We start from the raw sequence: 18,583 nt of genomic DNA on the forward strand, positions 1-18,583 counted from the left end.
AGAACATCTGAGGCAAAACTATTTTTTTTTAAAGGTATAAAATTAATTTTGCAGATGTTATTTTCCTGTGAGGCCAGCAGAATTAACAAACTCGGTTTTGCTTCATTCCAATCTTAAGTAGCCAAATGGGAAGGCTAGCACACAATTTTCATTCATGGAACGCCGACACATTCTGTGATGCTACTTTTTGGGAATGCTCCTTGGGACTTGCAGAAACAATGCAACATGTGGATTGCATGGCCCACCCAAAACACTGCTCTTTTAGCGCCTGTGTGGTCATTTGCTGTTAACTATTATTGGCAAGCATGACAATAATATTTCCATTGACCCTGCTCCACCCCACAGTGTTATTTCATTATATATTGTATCCATCGCCTTCTATGTCCCTATTGCCAGAGGCTGTAGAAGAAAAAGGAACAAACTCTGATATGTAATGTTAGAACAGCTCAGTAACAAATTAATGCCAGGCTTGACTTATTTGTGCCATTAAAGATATTGGAAAGACACTCTAGTTTTCCACAAATGAAAAGTGATACATGCTTCTCATGAACAAAAGGAGTTATCCCCACAAGCTTAGCGTTGGGGCCAAGAGTGGTTTTGAAACAATCACTTTGAAATTGGCAGCTTGTGTTACATTTGCCATATTTAAACATTATGAGGCATCTGTCAGCTAGCTGTTTGGTATAGAAAGGGAAAACAGCTATGATTTATTTATTTATTAGATTTACATCCTGCCCTTCCTTCCACGAGGAGCCCATGAAGGATCTCCCTCTCTCACACACACTCTGCCTCCCCCCAAAAAACCTATTTATATTTCTCCAGTGCATTCTTGAAAAAAATGGCTAATTTCCAGAGCAATGGTGAAATATTCCACCTAACCCTTAATTTCTATTACAATATTTTGTACAAATTCCATTTATATAAGCAACCAAGTTTGCTAGATCATTTCCTAGATGTGTTCCTCATTAGAATGGCTAGGTGCCCTACTTTACAGAGGATAATTCTCTAACTGCATCTGGGAGTCCCAGTTATGTGTTTGGCACCATCATTGTACTCTTTTCATTGGTTAGTCGACATACCTCTTTTCATGGGCTTTTGGGAGCAGATGAACCATCTTTGATTGGGCTGTTCCCCCTCAACCTTCTCCACTGTAGTAATCTCGGTGTTACCTTACATATGCCTTTAAGCAGAAGCAGCTCACTAAGTAGGGTGGAGCTACTATGCTAGCTTCCTGGCAGGTGGGTCACTGTTACTTACCAGGAGGGAGAGGGGCAAGGTGGCAGGGAGGTTAGTGAAGTGCAAACACACTAGTGGAGCCATTCTGGTGCCCCTGCCAGTGTCCTTGCACCACACTGCTCTCCCCACCGCCTCACCCCTCCCATTCTCCCACCTAATTTGCAAGCCACTTCCATGTTCTCATGGTATTTAATAAGTATTTAATAAGTATGTACTCCACCCTGGGACTTTTTGGCAAAGTGGGAGTACCACAATCAAATAAACAAACAATCCCAGGATCCAAATGATCTGACCATTTAGTATTGTGTTATGTGTTGGCCTCTCTTGCCAACCTCTTCTCCTGATTTGTGTCTGCTCCAGACACTAGCTAATAGATGATGAAGGGGAAAACACAGAGAATGTGCATTTGCCATAAGAAAGCCAAGCACATGCTATTTTGGAGAGATACTAGAAAGATCGTGAAACTGAAACATAAACCATGGAGCTGACTGTGAATCACAATGTGGATAATTTGGCTGGAGAGAGTTCCTGAAAATAAATGCTACTCACACTCCCTTCCATCAGCCCATTTACTGGCCACCAGGAAAGTGCTGCTTATATGCATCTTGAACAGCAGTACTGAGTCCACTGAAAAGTTTTCTGTGCAAGCCCCACTGAAATGGATGTGAGCTCCTGTAAAACAGTGCATGGGCAGGGAAATATCCCTGTGGAGGAGTGGCCTTGGCTCAAAAAAAGGTTTCAGTGTAATGGACAGTACCAGCGACAGCACAGGGTTTAGTGAGAGACTGTTTAACCCAGGGATTGCCAACCTTTTTGGATCAGGGGGCACTTTTCATATTTCGAGGAAGTGCTGAGGGTGCCTGTCACAAAATGGCTGCCATGGAGGTGTGCCTTTATTTGCACTGATAATGGGCACTCAAGAGAAGAGGACGTGTTGTTTGGAGGCTCCACAATCTACCACTTTTTGATGCTTCTGAGGTTTTTTGCTGTGTGTTATTCTGCTGCCCTGCTGCTATAAATTATCAACCTTGTGAGCGTCAACTGAGGAGAGTGTAAGTTGGGAATTTTATCTAAATTGCACTCTGTTTTGGACATAATTGTGAGAACGCTACCAAGCGGCCTTGAAGATCATACTGCAGCTGGGGATTTGAGTTTCAACTTGCTCACAAGCCAAAGCAGCTTAGAGCTGTGGTTGCAACTGAAAAGCAATTGTAACTGGAAGCAACTTAAAATGAGCATTATAAGGACTATCTCAAGTGATAGGACAAGACAAGATAGTCATAATGACAGCTACAGTTATAGCATTTGAGAAATAAGACAATATAAGGTTGCTATTCACCTTTTGACTGTTGAACTATTCCTGTCCTCTGAAGTAAACATTCCTGTCCTCTGAAGTAAACACTGCCGGTGAATATCTGTGAGAAATATCTGTGAGAAACTTTTCAGTAAGCCTGTATTTTATCATCTATGACTCAGCAACTCTGAGTTGAAACTTTTCAGTAAGCCTGTATTTTATCATCTATGACTCAGCAACTCTGAGTTGAAACTTTTCAGTAAGCCTGTATTTTATCATCTATGACTCAGCAACTCTGAGTTGAAACTTTTCAGTAAGCCTGTATTTTATCATCTATGACTCAGCAACTCTGAGTTGAAGAGAAAGCCAATTTAATATTACCTAACAAGAGAACTGACACAGGACGGCTGTGTAGCTTTACGGTGGCCATTGTTTGGCTGGGTTATATTAGTGAGATTCTGTGGAAAACCTGCTCTTCCTCTGCTTCAGCTGATACTGGCTCACCATTACAAATTCAGGCTTTAAGAGATATAACCATCTACAGATATTCGAGAACATCTGTAAGGAGAGATACCTATCAAATAACATCTATATATGAGAGATACAGCTAGTGGATATTAATCATCTAACTGCAACCACGAAATTGTCCTGTTTTTGGCATCTCCACGACTGGCTAGGCTACTATGAGGATTGTATTATATTTAGAGCAGCACAGGCCCCTAAAGACAGCTGCCACACCATGAATTGATTCTAGTGGTTGCCAGGAAGAAAGAGACACCCCAGCAGGCGAAACCCTTTCATCAGCTGCTAGTCAAAAAACCGCTATACAGGAATTTCCATCTACTGCGCTGACTTACCAGCTGGAGAGGAGTGACTTGTAGTGGAGAATTGGATGCCTGTTGGACTTAAGATATTCTGGTGCTGTTTTGGGGTGGGGGGCTTGCCTGATTGGCGGATAAGGAGGGGGCATGTGCAGACCAGAGGAGGGTACCATGGGGAGGGTGGGGAGCCACGATATTAAAAGGCTAGGCAGCAGATCCTGGAAAGGTGCGGGTGGCAGGCCACGCCAGTTTAGGGGAACAAGGGATAGATGCATAATATCCATCCCCTGTTCCGGGCCTGTCCATAACCAGAAGATAACTGGGGGACGCAGGACTCCATCCGACCTTCGACTGCTGTTATGTAACGCCAGGTCTATGGCCCAAAAAACAACGCTCATCCATGATATGATTCTGGATGAGAACGCAGACCTGATGTGTATTACGAAGACCTGGCTGGATGAGGCCTCAGCTCCTACGCTTGAGGCCATGTGTCTAGCTGGTTTCCGATATGCACAGCAGCTGAGGGTTGGTAGGCGGGGAGGGGGAGTGGCAGTCATCTATCGGGGGTCCTTGGTTTTCGCCAGACCCCCTCCCCATGAGACCAAGTTTGTTGACTGCATGTACTGGAGGTTGGGCCCAAAGGGCAGTTTTGGGATTCTACTTGTGTACCGCCCACCCCACTGCACAGCAGACTCCCTGACCGAGGTGCTCAAGGTGGTCTCGGGCGTGCGGATGCTCTCCCCCAGCCTATTGGTTTTGGGGGACTTTAATGTGCACGCCGAGGCCGTCCTCACTGGAGCCCCTCGAGATTTCATGGAAACCATGACTTCCTGGGAACTGCACCTCAGTAATACGGGGCCCACCCATGTAGCCGGTCATGCTCTTGACCTTGTGTTTGTCTTGGGAGGGGAGGGAAATGATCTGGAAATGGGGACTGTTGTTTCCAACCCCGTGTCATGGTCAGATCACTACCTGGTGAATATGGACCTCTTAATGCCACACACCCTCCGCAGGGGACAAGGACCTATTAGGATGGTCCGTCCCAGACGCCTGATGGATCCTAAAGGATTCCTGAATGCGCTGGGAGATTTGGAGCCAGCTGAAGGACGCCCAGTCGAAACCCTGGTGATGGAGTGGAATAGGGAGATCACTAGGGCAGTAGACCGGGTGGCTCCGAAACGTCCTCTCCCCCTGAATAGAACTCAGATAGCACCCTGGTATACACCACGGTTGCGGGGTCTAAGACAGGAGGTGAGACGACTAGAGCGCCGGTGGCGGAAATCTCGCTCTGAAGACGATCGGACACTGGTTAGAGCAGCAATAGCTGCCTACCAGGTGGCAACAAAGGCAACAAAGAGGGAATTCTTTGCTGCCTCTGTTGCATCCGCAGAGTGCTGCCCCAGGAGTTTGTTCCAAGTGGTCCGAAGCCTGGTCAGTCCAGTTGCTCAGGAACCCATGGAACATTCTAAAGCCTCCTGTGACACATTTGCTAAACACTTTGCCGATAAAATCGAGCGCCTGAAGAGCATGACTCCGTACGCCGTGGATACAGGAAGTGAGCCAGAGTCGGCCAGTTGCATTCCGGTTAAATGGTGGGATTGGTTTCAGCCTCTTTCCTCTGAGGAAGTGGACAAGGTGCTCTCTACTGTGAAGCCAACCACCTGTCTGTTTGACCCTTGCCCTTCATGGCTCATTATGAGCTGTAAAGAGAAGCTGAGCGAAGGGATCAAGGCAGTGGTAAATGCATCCTTGGAAGAGGGTGCAATGCCATCAGCCCTCAAGGTGGCAGTAATAAAGCCTATCTTGAAAAAACCCTCCTTGGATCCCCAAGAGTTGAATAACTTCCGCCCAGTCTCTAACCTACCATTCTTGGGCAAGGTGATTGAGCAAGTGGTGGCCAAACAGTTACAGACACACTTGGATGAAGCAGATTATCTCGATCCATTCCAGTCGGGCTTCAGGACTGGACATGGAACTGAAACAGCCTTGGTCGCTCTGGTGGATGATATGAGGAGGGCGTTGGATAGGGAAGAATATACCTTCCTCGTCCTCCTGGACCTCTCAGCGGCGTTCGATACCGTTGACCTCGGTATCCTTTTAGATCGCCTGGAGGGATTAGGAATAGGGGACATTGTTTTACAGTGGCTCCATTCCTATCTTTCAGACAGGCACCAACGGGTGGCATTGGGGGATGAAGTTTCAGACCCTTGGCCTCTTAATTGTGGAGTCCCACAGGGTTCTATCCTCTCCCCTATGCTATTCAACATCTATGTGAAGCCGCTGGGGGCCATCATCAGGAGATTTGGGCTGCAGTGTCACCAATATGCGGATGACACTCAGCTCTATCTCTCGTTTAAATCTTCACCAGAGCTGGCTGTGAACACCGTGTCCAAGTGCCTGGAAGCCATAAGTGGATGGATGGGAAGGAATAGCCTGAAACTAAACCCCGATAAGACCGAGGTGTTACTCATGGGAGACAAGAGAAGGTTAGGAGATATTGACCTGGTGTTCAATGGGGTAAGACTACCCCTGAAAGACCAGGTACGTAGCCTTGGGGTCATTCTTGACTCCCAGCTGTCCATGGAGGCTCAGATTTCGGCAGTGAGCCGGGCAGCTTGGTATCAATTACATCTAATACGGAGGCTGCAACCCTACCTTCCTATCCATCTGATCCCATGGGTGATACATGCCCTGGTCTCCTCCTGCTTAGACTACTGTAATGCGCTCTATGTGGGGTTACCCTTGAAAACAGTCTGGAAATTACAGCTGATACAGAATGCAGCTGCACATTTGATTAAGAACAGCCGTCGCCGTGATCATATTACTCCGGTGTTAATAGATCTACACTGGCTGCCAGTTGTTTACCGGGCCCAATTCAAGGTGTTGGTGTTGACCTTTAAAGCCCTATACGGTTTCGGCCCAGTTTATCTGAAGGAGTGCCTCCAGGGTCACCAATTATGCCACCCGACGAGATCAGCCATGCAAGACCTTCTCTCGGTCCCACCAGTTAAAATAGCTAGGCTGGTGCGGACCAGAGAGAGGGCATTTTCGATTGTGGCCCCCACCCTCTGGAATTCCCTTCCTTTCGATCTTCGCCATGCCCCCTCCCTGATAGGTTTCCGCTGGGCCTTGAAAACCTGGCTGTTCAGGCAGGCATACGGGATCTCTGGGGTAGATTAGTTTTTAATGCGGTTATTAACTAGAAGGGTGGTGTTTAGATTAATTATTGTGGTCCGCATTGTTTTTATATTGTATTTTACTGTGTTATGTACGTCACCTAGAGTGGCCGTTCATTCGGCCAGATAGGCGACTCATAAATAAAATTTTATTATTATGATTATTATTAATTAGTTTACAGGGAATAAGGAATATTGTATGGTTTGTTTGTTTTATTTTCTGTACCCTGCTCTGGTATCTGTATAGATGAAAAGTAGGTTATAAATAATAATAAAAAATGTTCATAGATATATCAAAGGTTGCATCCACACCATACATTTAAAGCATTCTTATACCACTTTAACAGCCATGGCCTCCCTCAAAGAATCATGAGACCTGTTGTCCATTAAGGGTGCTGATTCACAGAGCTACACTTTCAGCATTGTGGGAGGGGGGGACACTGGCAGCTCCTGAGTCCCAGGCAATGTTTATCCCAAAGTGATCTATGTAAGAGCATACTTTAGTCATAGAGGAGGTCCTGCTAATTTCTTGCCTAGTCTACAAAATCAAGTCTAAAATCCTTTCACAATTTCTGTAAAAGATTTAAAACCTTTTATCTTGGGTAACTCTAATGTCACACCAATGTTCTACACTTTGATTCATAGTTTATAATAACATTCTCCTGTGTAGCACACTGCTACAAACTGCGTTGATCACATATTATAGCCATTCTGCCTCTGTGTTATCCTATAGGTTTTTTTAAACGGAGCTAAAAAGATGAGGAGTAAATATTAAATGTAGAGGGACAAAATATATCTTTTCAGAGAAACAGAATAAATGTGTTGATTAGTAGAATATATGATCAGACTGTCTCTTTAGATGTACTTTTAAATGTACTTTAGATGTGCTTTTTGAGACTAGTAAACTTGTAACATTTACAATGCAATCTAATACATGCCTACTCAAGTAAGTTCCATTGGGTTCAATGAGATTTACTCCCAGGTAAGTGTGTATTGGATTAATTATTTTTTAATGTTTGTTAGATTTTCTGTATTTTTTTTAAAAAAAGATATGTGGAATAATTCAAATAGATTTTGTTCATTTTCTTTCATTACCTCATACTGAGGATATGATCAGAATTTCCCATAGCCCTGGAGTATATTGTTATTGTTCCCAGTTAAGGGTATTCTGCCTGCCTCATTTAGCATAGATGTTCAGTGTAAAGTTTCACAAGTCAGTGAGAGATATTTCATATATTTTACAGTCTTCTGTACAGACCAACATCATGGTATTGCAATACAGAATTAGTAAGCTACAACAGATATTAAAGTACTATAAGGAACAAAATCAGCAGGGAAATATTATTTACAAAGTTGGACCAGTAGCACAATGGATTTAGTTCTAGAACTTATCTTAAAGTATTTCTAAAATTATTATCTGAATTTTGACTTGTTTTTAACAGTGGAAGGGCAGGATATAAATCCTCTTAATAAATAAATATTCCATAGTATTGGAAACAGACATCTGGGCATTTAAGGCTAAAAATGTAAGTTTTTAAAAAAAGATTCCTCATATCCTCCTCAGTTTTTGGTGGTAATTACTAGGCACAAAAGCAAAACAACTGGACAATGCAAAAATTAATATACTTAATTTTCATAATTTCATAATATGCAAATCAGCCTGCCCAGATTTGTGGAACTGGAATATGGCAACCCTAGGACATCCACAAGACGGGAATAACATGTCCACATCCTGACTAAGCAAATAGTGTTTGGATTATATACACACAATTATATTACAGAATTATATGTATTAGGTTGTGCATACAGTACATACAAAGTCCAAGAATGGACTGCGCACTGTCAGCATGAGAGTCTAAAAATGGAGGGACATAAAAACAATGCTACTATCTTAGTGAGTTCAAAGGAAGATAAAATTACATTAGATATTCTATCAGGGAAGATCATTCTAGATCTTCAGATCAGTTATGGGATTATGAGAAAAAGATAGCACAGCCAGGAATCAGAACAGAATAAATGAATAGTCCATGGAAATTAAAATAGGGATTGTTATCATCAAAGAAATGACTCATGATTTTCAAAGATATCCTGAAGCCATTCTTGAAATTGCAGTATTGAATCTTTAGCCCCACTCCCCCCGGTGCTCTCTCAGTTCCAAGGTCAATCTTAGTCAGAATTCCATTTTGATTTGGAAATGCAGTTTGTTCTGTGTCACTGTAGGGCTTGTACAAACCAATCTAGCTATGGTTGTTAAAAATGAAATTGCAGATATTCAAGCAACAATTTTCACACTGGCTCTTCCATGCACACCAGGCACTTATCTAAACTGCTACAGCATCGGGGTGGGGGGTAGATGCAACACATTTTCCAACCCAACCTACCTTGGACTGATTTGTAGGAAGAAAGCTATTCATTTGTGAGAAAGCAGGGAAGAAGAAAAGTAATCAGGGAAAGTGAAATGTTTAAAATGTGAGTGCTAAGAAATAACAGTAGCATTCAGAGAGAGGGTGGGAAACCCGCATGAGTGCAAGCTACAATATATCAGTGAGTGCAACATACTAGAGGGAGGGGGAAAACTAACTAACAAGAAATGGCCCTTGACCCAACCATCTTTATAGAGATATGTAATATTTCTTATTTGCCTTTCTTAACACATAAGAGAGATTACAAATCCATAAAATAAAGCCAACATCACTAAGACAATTAACATACATGGCATGGGATAGCAAGGTGTGGTGTCGAGTTGCAGAGATACAGCTGCTTGATTTGGACATTCCCAATGGTGCCCAGCAGTAATGTCACTGGGATATAAATGAGTGGGCTGTTATGTCATGCTCAAGCATAAAAATGACAATTCTTGATCCTGATTCCAATGCAGTACTCCCTCTTCTCCTGTAGTGGGCAGTCTTAGATTGGTAGTCCAGTGTTCCAAGAAACTTTGAGAAGGATTGGGGCACGGCTGGGGCTTCCATGAGGCAAACAGGTAATTGCCTCAGATGGTGGGAGTGCACAGATTAGCACCCTAGATCCCTGGTCACTTGCCTCTTTGACCAGCCTACCCACATGTTGTCACTGACATCAGCCCACCTCTTTTGTTTTGTTTTTTACAATAATTTTTATTCAAATTTTCATAAAACATACAAAACAAAATCATAATACATTCAAAGACAAAAAACAAAACAAAACAAAAATAATTAAACAAAAAAAATAAAATATTGACTTTCCTCCAGTAGTTATCTTAATTAATCATCAAATCTCATAAACATTACTTTATTCTTTCCACAAAAAGTCAAAGAGAGGTTTCAATTCTTTAAGAAATATATCTATCAATTTTTCTCCAAATAAACATGTCGATTAATCCATCTCGTTAATAATTATAATAATCTTATTGTCATAACCATCATGACGTCACATAGTGTGATGTGTCATAACCATAGTCCAAATAAACATTTCGATTAATCCATCTCATCAAAATCTGTTAGGTTCAATAATTTCAATAGCCATTATTCCATTATCCCTATTAGTTCCATCTTCCATCTCCAATAGTCCTGTTAAGTCCAGTAATTTCAGTGTCCAATCTTCCATTATCAGTATTCCATAATAATCTTGCTGTCGTAGCCATAGTCATATAATAAGAGTCTGATGGGAATTTCCTCTATCCCAAATATTTTCTTGCCATCCATTCTGAATAAGTTGCTGAAATACTGTTGTAAAGTCATATCTCTGTTCTTCTTTTTTACAAAATGCACTGGCTCATCTCTTGAGAGTTTTTCCATTGTCACATGGCTGCAGTTAATTCCATAGATTTTCTCTATATCAAACTCCATCACGTCATTCCAGTCCAAAAGATTATCCAAGCCATTGATAACTTTATCTCTAATATCTTCATTAATTTCTTCAGAGATAACGTTAAATTCCAAACAGTAGATTTTATTTCTAAAATCCATAAACTCCAGATCTTTTTCCAATTCCACATTTGTTCCAATCTCCAGGGCTTGTATCTTCCCTTTATTTTTTCTTTTCTCATCTCTGATCTCATTCTCCTCTCTCACAGGATCCCCTATTTCTTTAAGCTCCTGCGTCATTTTGCTCAGTTCAATTTTCAGCTCCTTACTACCCTGTCGCAGGGTTTGTTTCGTTATCTCAATCTCATCCATTATTTTCTGAAACATAGTTACTTCCAGATTCTCAGCCACTTTCTTGATTGCCATTTTTAAAACCACGAAAACAAAGCAAAACAAAAATAAAGAAGAACCACTTCTTATTTCAGCAACAATTGGGTTAATATTCCAGGCTTGATGACATCACAGTATAAACAGAGCAGCCTGCCTTATCTCTCTATGTTCAAGAATGCAAAACAAATTTAGTTCCCAGCATCAAAACAGTTAGTGGCGTCGTGAAGAAGCAGATTCGTCAAAATAAAATAGACCAAAAAGAGAATAGTCCCAGACAATATAATATTCCTCGGAATAGAAATCAGGAATAGAAATCCCTCTTCTGTTTATATCTTTAGAATGCACTTCCAGGACAGCTTTTTGCGACAGAAACAGAGATAAGCTGTTAATTTCGTGAATAACAGAGAAGAGTTATAGCTCACCCAGAAGTTGTCCAAAGCCGATCAATCTGACAAATTTCCTTTTGCTGCAACAATTTAAACCAAGTAAGAAAAATAATAGAAAGAAGGGTGCTTGCCTGTTAGTCCGTTCTCTCTTTAAAGAAAAGATAAACGTATCGCTTAAACAGATAGAGCTTGTTCGAAAGTCCGTCCGGCATTGTTGGCTGGACCTTATCTCATAAATTAATGAAATCCAGTCCTCCCAACAAAAACAGGCTTTTGAGGTTGATCTCTACGTTTCTCCCTGCCCGGGAGAAATTTCATCAGTCAAAGAAAAATGTTCTGACTGATTTATATCTGAATAAGCTTCTTTTGAGGCGGGAGCCCATCCCAAAAGCAGGCACAAGCGAAGTCACCCTTCCCGGAAGTCCCCCGATCAGCCCACCTCTTTTGGAACTCAGCAGAGTGCCTGCCCCACCCCAAGGACTTGCTTTGAGAAAATATCCCCTTCCTCAGAATGAGGCATTCTGGGTGAGGAGGTCAGGGAAAATTCTTGTGCTGCCCACACTTTTCCACTGTGGCTAGAAATTCATTTTGAAAATTAATCAAAACTTTATACACTTTTAATGAAATGAAATGAGTTTCTAGCCACCGTAGTGAACCCCCTTTCTCAGACTGAGGCACTATGACTGCGGTACACACCAAACATTGAAAGCACATTTAAAGCATGTGGCTTTCTCCGAAGGACCCTGGGAACTTCAGTTTGTTAAGGGTGTTGCGAATTGTAGTTCTGTGAGGGTAAACTACAGTTCCCAGGCTTTTTTGGAGGAAGCCTTGTTCTTGAAATGTAAGGTGTACATACAACCTAGATTAGCAGTGGTGAAACACTTTAAAAATAAGTGTGGGGGAGGAGGAGGAGGAATGGTGAGGAATGGGTGAGTGTGTGGTAGAGCCACTTGTCTCAGGTGGTTCAGTGTCTTGTACTGGCCTGGCAAGGAGTTACTCAGTTTTCACTAACCCAGTCTCCCTTAGATGTGTCAGTCACTGTTAATAACTTCTCCAAGTTCCTCACCCCCCTAGGAGTTAAGAACATAAGAAGAGCCTGCTGGATCAGGCCAGTGGCCCATCTAGTCCAGCACCTTGTTCTTACAGTAGCCAACCAGATGCAAGAGCAGTCTCCCCTTCCTGCTGAGTTGCTGAGCTAGCTTGGAAGATTGAGGGAGAAACTGCACCAGAGGATTGAGAAAGGGTGGCTTGGGTGGTCCAGAGGATGCCATGCTTCTTTCCTTTGCGCACCAGTTCTTTTTCCAAAGAATGTTTCCTTAACTTCTGTGAGAGAGCTCTACAGCAATGTCATCAAGAATGCTTATCTGACCTCCCCGATACTGGAATTCTAAGTGCATCAGAAAGCAGGTGGGGCGTGGGGAGTGGAATTGTGATAATCTCTGTTACTCCTTTCCTTTCTGCCATAGAAATCAGTGGAAACCATTCATTTTTACAGGACTTAAATTTTGGACTTGAAGGCAAAACTCAAACCTTGGTGATGTCAATATGAAGAAAAGAAAGAGGTTTTGTCTATGTGAACCATTACCTTTTATGGGAGAAATTTAATACAGCTTATCATATTGACTGATGATGATGATGGTCACTACAGTGAATTTTAAATTGTTGTAATTTGGGAACTACTGCTGAAGGGTGGGTAATAAATGTAATGTAATCATCACCACCATCATCATAATTATAGTCTAGAAATTCTTTTGTTGATGCAAAGTTTCATTTTTGAAAGAGGCCTTAGCTGGGCAGCTATATTAAGCTTCATGTACAAAAACAAAAGAAAGGACTCCAATTGACAGTACTCCATATATTGGCTCATAAATGTTAATAATTCATCACAAAAGTAAAATGCATGTTGACAAAACAAGCAAAGCAAAACCTGTAATTATCCAGCAGCATCTCAAAAAAGTTATAAATAGAGAGTTGCCAGAACATTTTTGAAGGCTTATGAAGAGAAAGAAAATGCTTGTTTGGCATAAATAACTTGGCCTGGGCAAGCATCTATTGGTTAAGTCCACAATTCAGTTGGGCTGCTTGCCTGTTTCAATCACATACTCAAAAAAAGTCATTGGGTTTTCTAAGGATTCAGGTTGAACACTTGAGCAGGCCAGTCCTTTCCCACCTATTCCTGTTCTCTGTTTCCATGAGGAAAATATCCTTACCTTCAAAAACACTCCCCTTGTCAAACGAGAGTAGTGCCAATTTAAGAGAGATACAGTCCCTTTTTAGCTTGCCTTGACTCGTACTGAGGCTCACAGTCTTCCTTCACAAACATTTGTAGCGGGAGATCATGAGCTTGCCAATAGCATAATCACCAGCTGCTATGACTGACAGCTCTGTGCAATCCAAGATTGACTGTAGATGCACCACTTTGAATAACTGCCCTATGTCTATCCAAATTTTGGAACCTGGGAGATAATAGGCACTATTGCCTACCATTCCTGATGATAACCAATAACCAAGTCATTTCATCTCTGTGGAAGTCAGAGGTAAACCAGACAAATCGAAACACCATGCAATATGGCTGTTTTTCAGTTGTACAATGTCAGACAACAGATGGTATAGTGGTGTCCTGCCCAGAGCGAGACTCACGAGACAGAGACAAGGATGGAATCAATTCCTGTTTTATTAAAGTAACATCGAAGGCAATCAATTTCATAGACACACTATGTTAGCTCACTGCAATCGTTAACTAGGCTACGTAAGTAAACTCTGCAGCATGTGACGGAAGTTGAGTCAGCAACCCGGTCGGGGGAGCAGGCTTAAGTAGAAAAGGTCTTCGCCCATAATCTCTGACTCCTTTGAAGACTCTCCCTCTGACCGAAGCGCTTCTCCCGGCGTCTGGTGCGGGGCGAAAGGGGGCATGCGGCTTATCTGCTTTAAAAACATCTTAAAAAGCAATTCCAACACAGACACAGACTGGGATAAGGTCTCTACTTAAAAGGCTTGTTGAAGGAGGAAGGTCTTCAGTAGTCACCAAAAGATAATAGAGATAGCTCCTGTCTAATATTTAAAGGGAGGGAATTCCAAAGGGTAGGTGCCACAACACTAAAAGTCCGCTTCTATGTTGTGCAGAATTGACCTCCTGATAAGATGGTATCCGCAGGAGGCCCTCACCTGCCCTCACCTGCCCACTGTTGTTCACTCTCACTGGCAGTAGCTCTCCAGGGTCTCTGGTAGTGGTGCTGTCTATTCATCTACTACCGGACCCTTTTTTAAAACAGACAGTGCCAGGAAACCTTGCAACAATTGAGCTGTGGTCTTCTCTACCATCTCAACCCAAGCATTTTTAAATACCTCAAGCTAGTGTAAATGGCCAAAGAAGTAGTTCTGGTCTGCTCAAAGATCAAGAACCACTCACCGGTTACATGTCATGTTGCACTATACATGCATTGTAATGTACTGATGTCATATGTCAGAATATAAGCTTATGATTCATATCCAATATCAATCATAGCATACACCCATTGAAATCAACTTTATGGCCATTAATTTCAATGGGTCTACTTTGAGTATAACTTACTTGGGTATCACCCTATGCAGATTTCTTTAAATCACACAGGTGTTCTCTTGTTTGCAATTTGATAGGCAATAAAAGAAAACTCATGTGTTCAATAAAACAATTGTGTCCATGACATTTCTTATGAGTGTAGATACATTTATCAAAAATCATTAGAAAATCTCAGTCATGACTAACTATTTTGAGTCTTAGTAGGTAGTAAATTTAACCACCCAGGATTTGCTCAGAGTGAATTCTAACTAGAGCTGTGCCAGATTCTGCGTTAGAGGGGGAAATGACTAACACAGTCATTGCACAGCTTTATTGAAGCATAATATCTATATTTCAGGCTAGCACTAATTATGGCATTCTCCAGAAACTGGAGGAGTTTGGACTTGGAGAAGATTGTACAAATGCATTTGATTGGCTTTTGAATATGTATAAAGTTATCTAATACTTTTACATTCAATATTTCAAGTAGCTGGATGCTCAAACGACATATTTTTAAGTTGGACTCTGCTTCACCTATTCTGTCATCTATTGATAGAATGGGAGGTTTTTACTTTCCTTTCAGTGCATTGAATTCTTCATTGTGAAGAGATTCATTTCCCTGGAAAAACAAAAATTAAAAAAGAAAAAGAAAAATAGGAATCTGTAAACAAATCCAGCAAACCTAATAAATGTTTTCTGCACAGAAAACAAGATTGGTTGGGAATCCACCTTGACTAGTGGGTTAAATCAGTTTGGACTGCTTTGGAGAAGAGCCACTTCAGATCCAAAGCTCTGTGTCATCCCATTGATTATCATGGAGAAATCAACAAATGGCTAAAACATCTTTACTTTTTGACAGAATTGGATGAAATTTTCAAGTATAGTAGCTCCTTCTGAGGAGACAAAGCCTGGCAGGCTTTAGACAGATAGGTGCAGAGAGTATTGTGCAGGGGCAGTCTTTACAGTCTGAGGGGAAGGGATTAATTTCCCCTTTACCATTTTGCGGCCAATTTGTATAAAAATGACATATGTCATAGAAGTGCCCTTAGGTAAGTAGGATGCAAAGTTTCAGCCAGGTAGGTGCTGCGGTTAAGGAAATTATAGTGAATGAAAAACAGTTTGAGTCTTTTTTCTTCAGCTCAAAACTGACATAGACAGTGCTTCATCCTTGGTGAAGTGGATGTATGACACTTTATTTAAAAATATGTATGAAACGGTACTCTATATAGTGGTTATTCATACTATATAATATAGTGAAGGGCAGCCTTTAAAGTTGGGGTGTTTAAGAAGGGATCCCCTTCCCTCCTCCTTTGGACAATTTGCTGCATACTTTGTTGTATGTGTCGTGTGACTATCTCACATAGAGGATCATAGGAAGCTGCTTTATACCGAATCAGATATCTAGCTTAGTGTTGTCTATACTGACTGGCAGCAGCTCTTTGGGTTTTCGGCAAGGTACATTCTCAGGCCTACCTAGAAATGCTAGGGATTGAATCAGAGATGCAAAGCAGATGCTCTGTCACTTGCCTTTGGCCCTTCCTCATCTTAGAAAACTGCTTTGCACAACTGTAAAGCCTTGCCTGCTTGTAAAGTCCTTAGAGCATGATCAGCACCCTACTCTTTTAGGCAGACTCTTTGTTTCAGAGCTGAGAAGCCCAAAGCTCATCACTGTTGCTTTACATTACGAGCAAGTGTGCAACTGGTCATCAAAAGCCATAATTGTTAAAACAGGGGACTCCTAACAACTCTCAACACCGTTAAACTACAGCTCCCAAGATTCTTTGGAGGAAGCCATGACTGTTCACAGTTCAGGGGTGGCCAGCAGGCCTGCAGAGTTGGCCTCCCAACAGTGGCATTACTGGGACAGTTTGGGAAGGGGCCTGGCAGTATCTATGTCAGAGTGAGCAGTCTGGTGCTCTTGCCAGTGGACCCACCCTACCCTGACCTCAGCACCACCCTGTCCCACCCCACCCTGTCCTAGTAAGCAGCAGCGATGCTGGCTCTGCAGCGCCACCCTTCAAGCCACCCCTGACATAATTGCTTTGTGGAATTTAACTGCCACAAGATGTGCTAATGGCCACCAGCTTGGAAAACTATAAAGGGGGTTTATACATGTTCAGAGTCAGTATGCTGCTGATGCTGAATACCAGTTGCTAGAAGAGGGGGAGGAGCAACCATATTGGGGGTTTTGCTTTCAAACCCTGCTTATGGTCTTTCTGGAGGCACCTGGCTGGCTGCTGCAAAAAACAAGATCCTCAAGGAGATGGACCCTTGGGCTGCTCCAGTGGGGCTTTCCTCTCCTTATGTGGATAAACTACCACTTTGATTCTTTGGAGGAAGTATGGGGTGCACGTATTAAATCATAATCATTGTAACATGTTTGGAAAGGATTTTCCTATGCTATTGCTTCAGTTAGATTCGCTAGTTTCAGCACATTTCCATTTTGCTTTGTAAACTTCATTATTTGGATAGTTATGGGCACACTATTTTTTAAAAATTGAGAGAAATCAGGTAGATGATTGAGTGTTTGTACTGAACAATGACACCATTCACATCATACATTTATTTCACTATATTCCACTTTAAACAGTCATGGCTTCCCCAAAGAATCCTGGGAAGTATAGTTTGTGACGCATGCTGGGAGTTGTTAGGAGACCCCTATTTACCTCATAGAGCTACAGTTCCAAGAGTTCCCTAGGAAGAGGGACTGACTGTTAAACCACTCTGAAAATTGTAGCTCTGTGAGGAGAAGTCTCCTACTAACTCTCAGAACCCTTCACAAACTACCCTTTCCAGGATTTTTTGTGGGAAGCCATGACTATTTAAAGTTGAATAATGGAATAAATATATGGTGTGGCCTATGAAGTATCATTTCCCTACCTTGCCCTAAGCACATGCCTTCAGCATTAGCTTGAGTTGCCTTTTTTAAACAACAACAACAACACAATACTGTCCTACAATGTGGCTTCCTTTATATTTGTTGGTGTTTGGTGTTTAGTCAAGAGGTACCTTTTTTGAGGCAGAGCATAAGGAACCCATGAAATAATTAATTGAGGGGAGGCAGAAGAACTTTGGCAGTGTCAGTAGATTTCAACAACTGGTTCATGGATGAATGCCAGTATGTAGAACATTTCCTTCTAGTCCATGGAAATAACAAATATACTTGCTGCTGTGCCAGGTCTCTGGCCCTGCCTTTGAATAAAAGCATCTGCTTAGTAACTGAATCTACTGTTTCTTTGAGCCCTGGGCAGGGCAAACCCAACCTTGGCTGGGAAGCAGAGGAGGTAGAATGGAGCAGCAGACTGATTGCTGATCCTAAGCCCTGACAGGTTATGCTGGCCCTGATGTTTTTTTTACCATGGCAGCACCAGGCTGGTGCAGCTAAAGGGGGCTCAGGTCAGGACTCTGGTGATTCACCTGTGCCTGGCCCTGACACTAGGAAAAAGGGAGACTTTCAATTTAATTCATAATTAAAGATGAACATATCTAATTTGCATTTTCTGAAACAATATGAAAACTGAAACACAGCCATGCTTTGAAATGTGCATTTCTCTGAATTTTGCAGTGCAGTTCTCTAGCCAAATAATGGGAACAAAATGTATATACTGGGATAAAGTGTCCACAAAAATGCATAATGAAAATAGCATACAAAAATGTATTATTTTAGGAGAAATGGCATTGCATAAAAGGATATATTAGGCAAAACGGCATATAAACATGTGCATAGTAGGAGAAATTCACACTAAAACGTTGATGAATTTTCATGAAGTTTTTTTAAATGCAGATTGTTGCAGAAAAGGGGAGAACCGAATTTATTATCGGAAAAATGAGAAAGGGAGAGGAACGAAATTGACAGATTCAGCCACCCCTACCTGACACACCCCATTCTGCTGGCTATCACTGGCAGGAAAACTGATGCTGATGTCTTCCTGCCCAACTGGGCAAAGCAGGGGCCAC

At 42.0% G+C, this 18,583-nt stretch overlaps 1 long non-coding RNA gene across 1 annotated transcript in view; it reads left to right on the top strand.

Annotated features, from left to right (window-relative positions):
• The window catches only part of LOC133365470 (uncharacterized), a 69,033-nt gene that overhangs the window by 38,328 nt on the left and 12,122 nt on the right, over positions 1 to 18,583 (top strand). The gene's annotated exons all lie outside the window — the stretch shown is intronic.

Source organism: Rhineura floridana, chromosome 10 (genome assembly GCF_030035675.1).
Source record: "Rhineura floridana isolate rRhiFlo1 chromosome 10, rRhiFlo1.hap2, whole genome shotgun sequence".
Classification (NCBI taxonomy): Eukaryota; Metazoa; Chordata; class Lepidosauria; order Squamata; family Rhineuridae; genus Rhineura; species Rhineura floridana.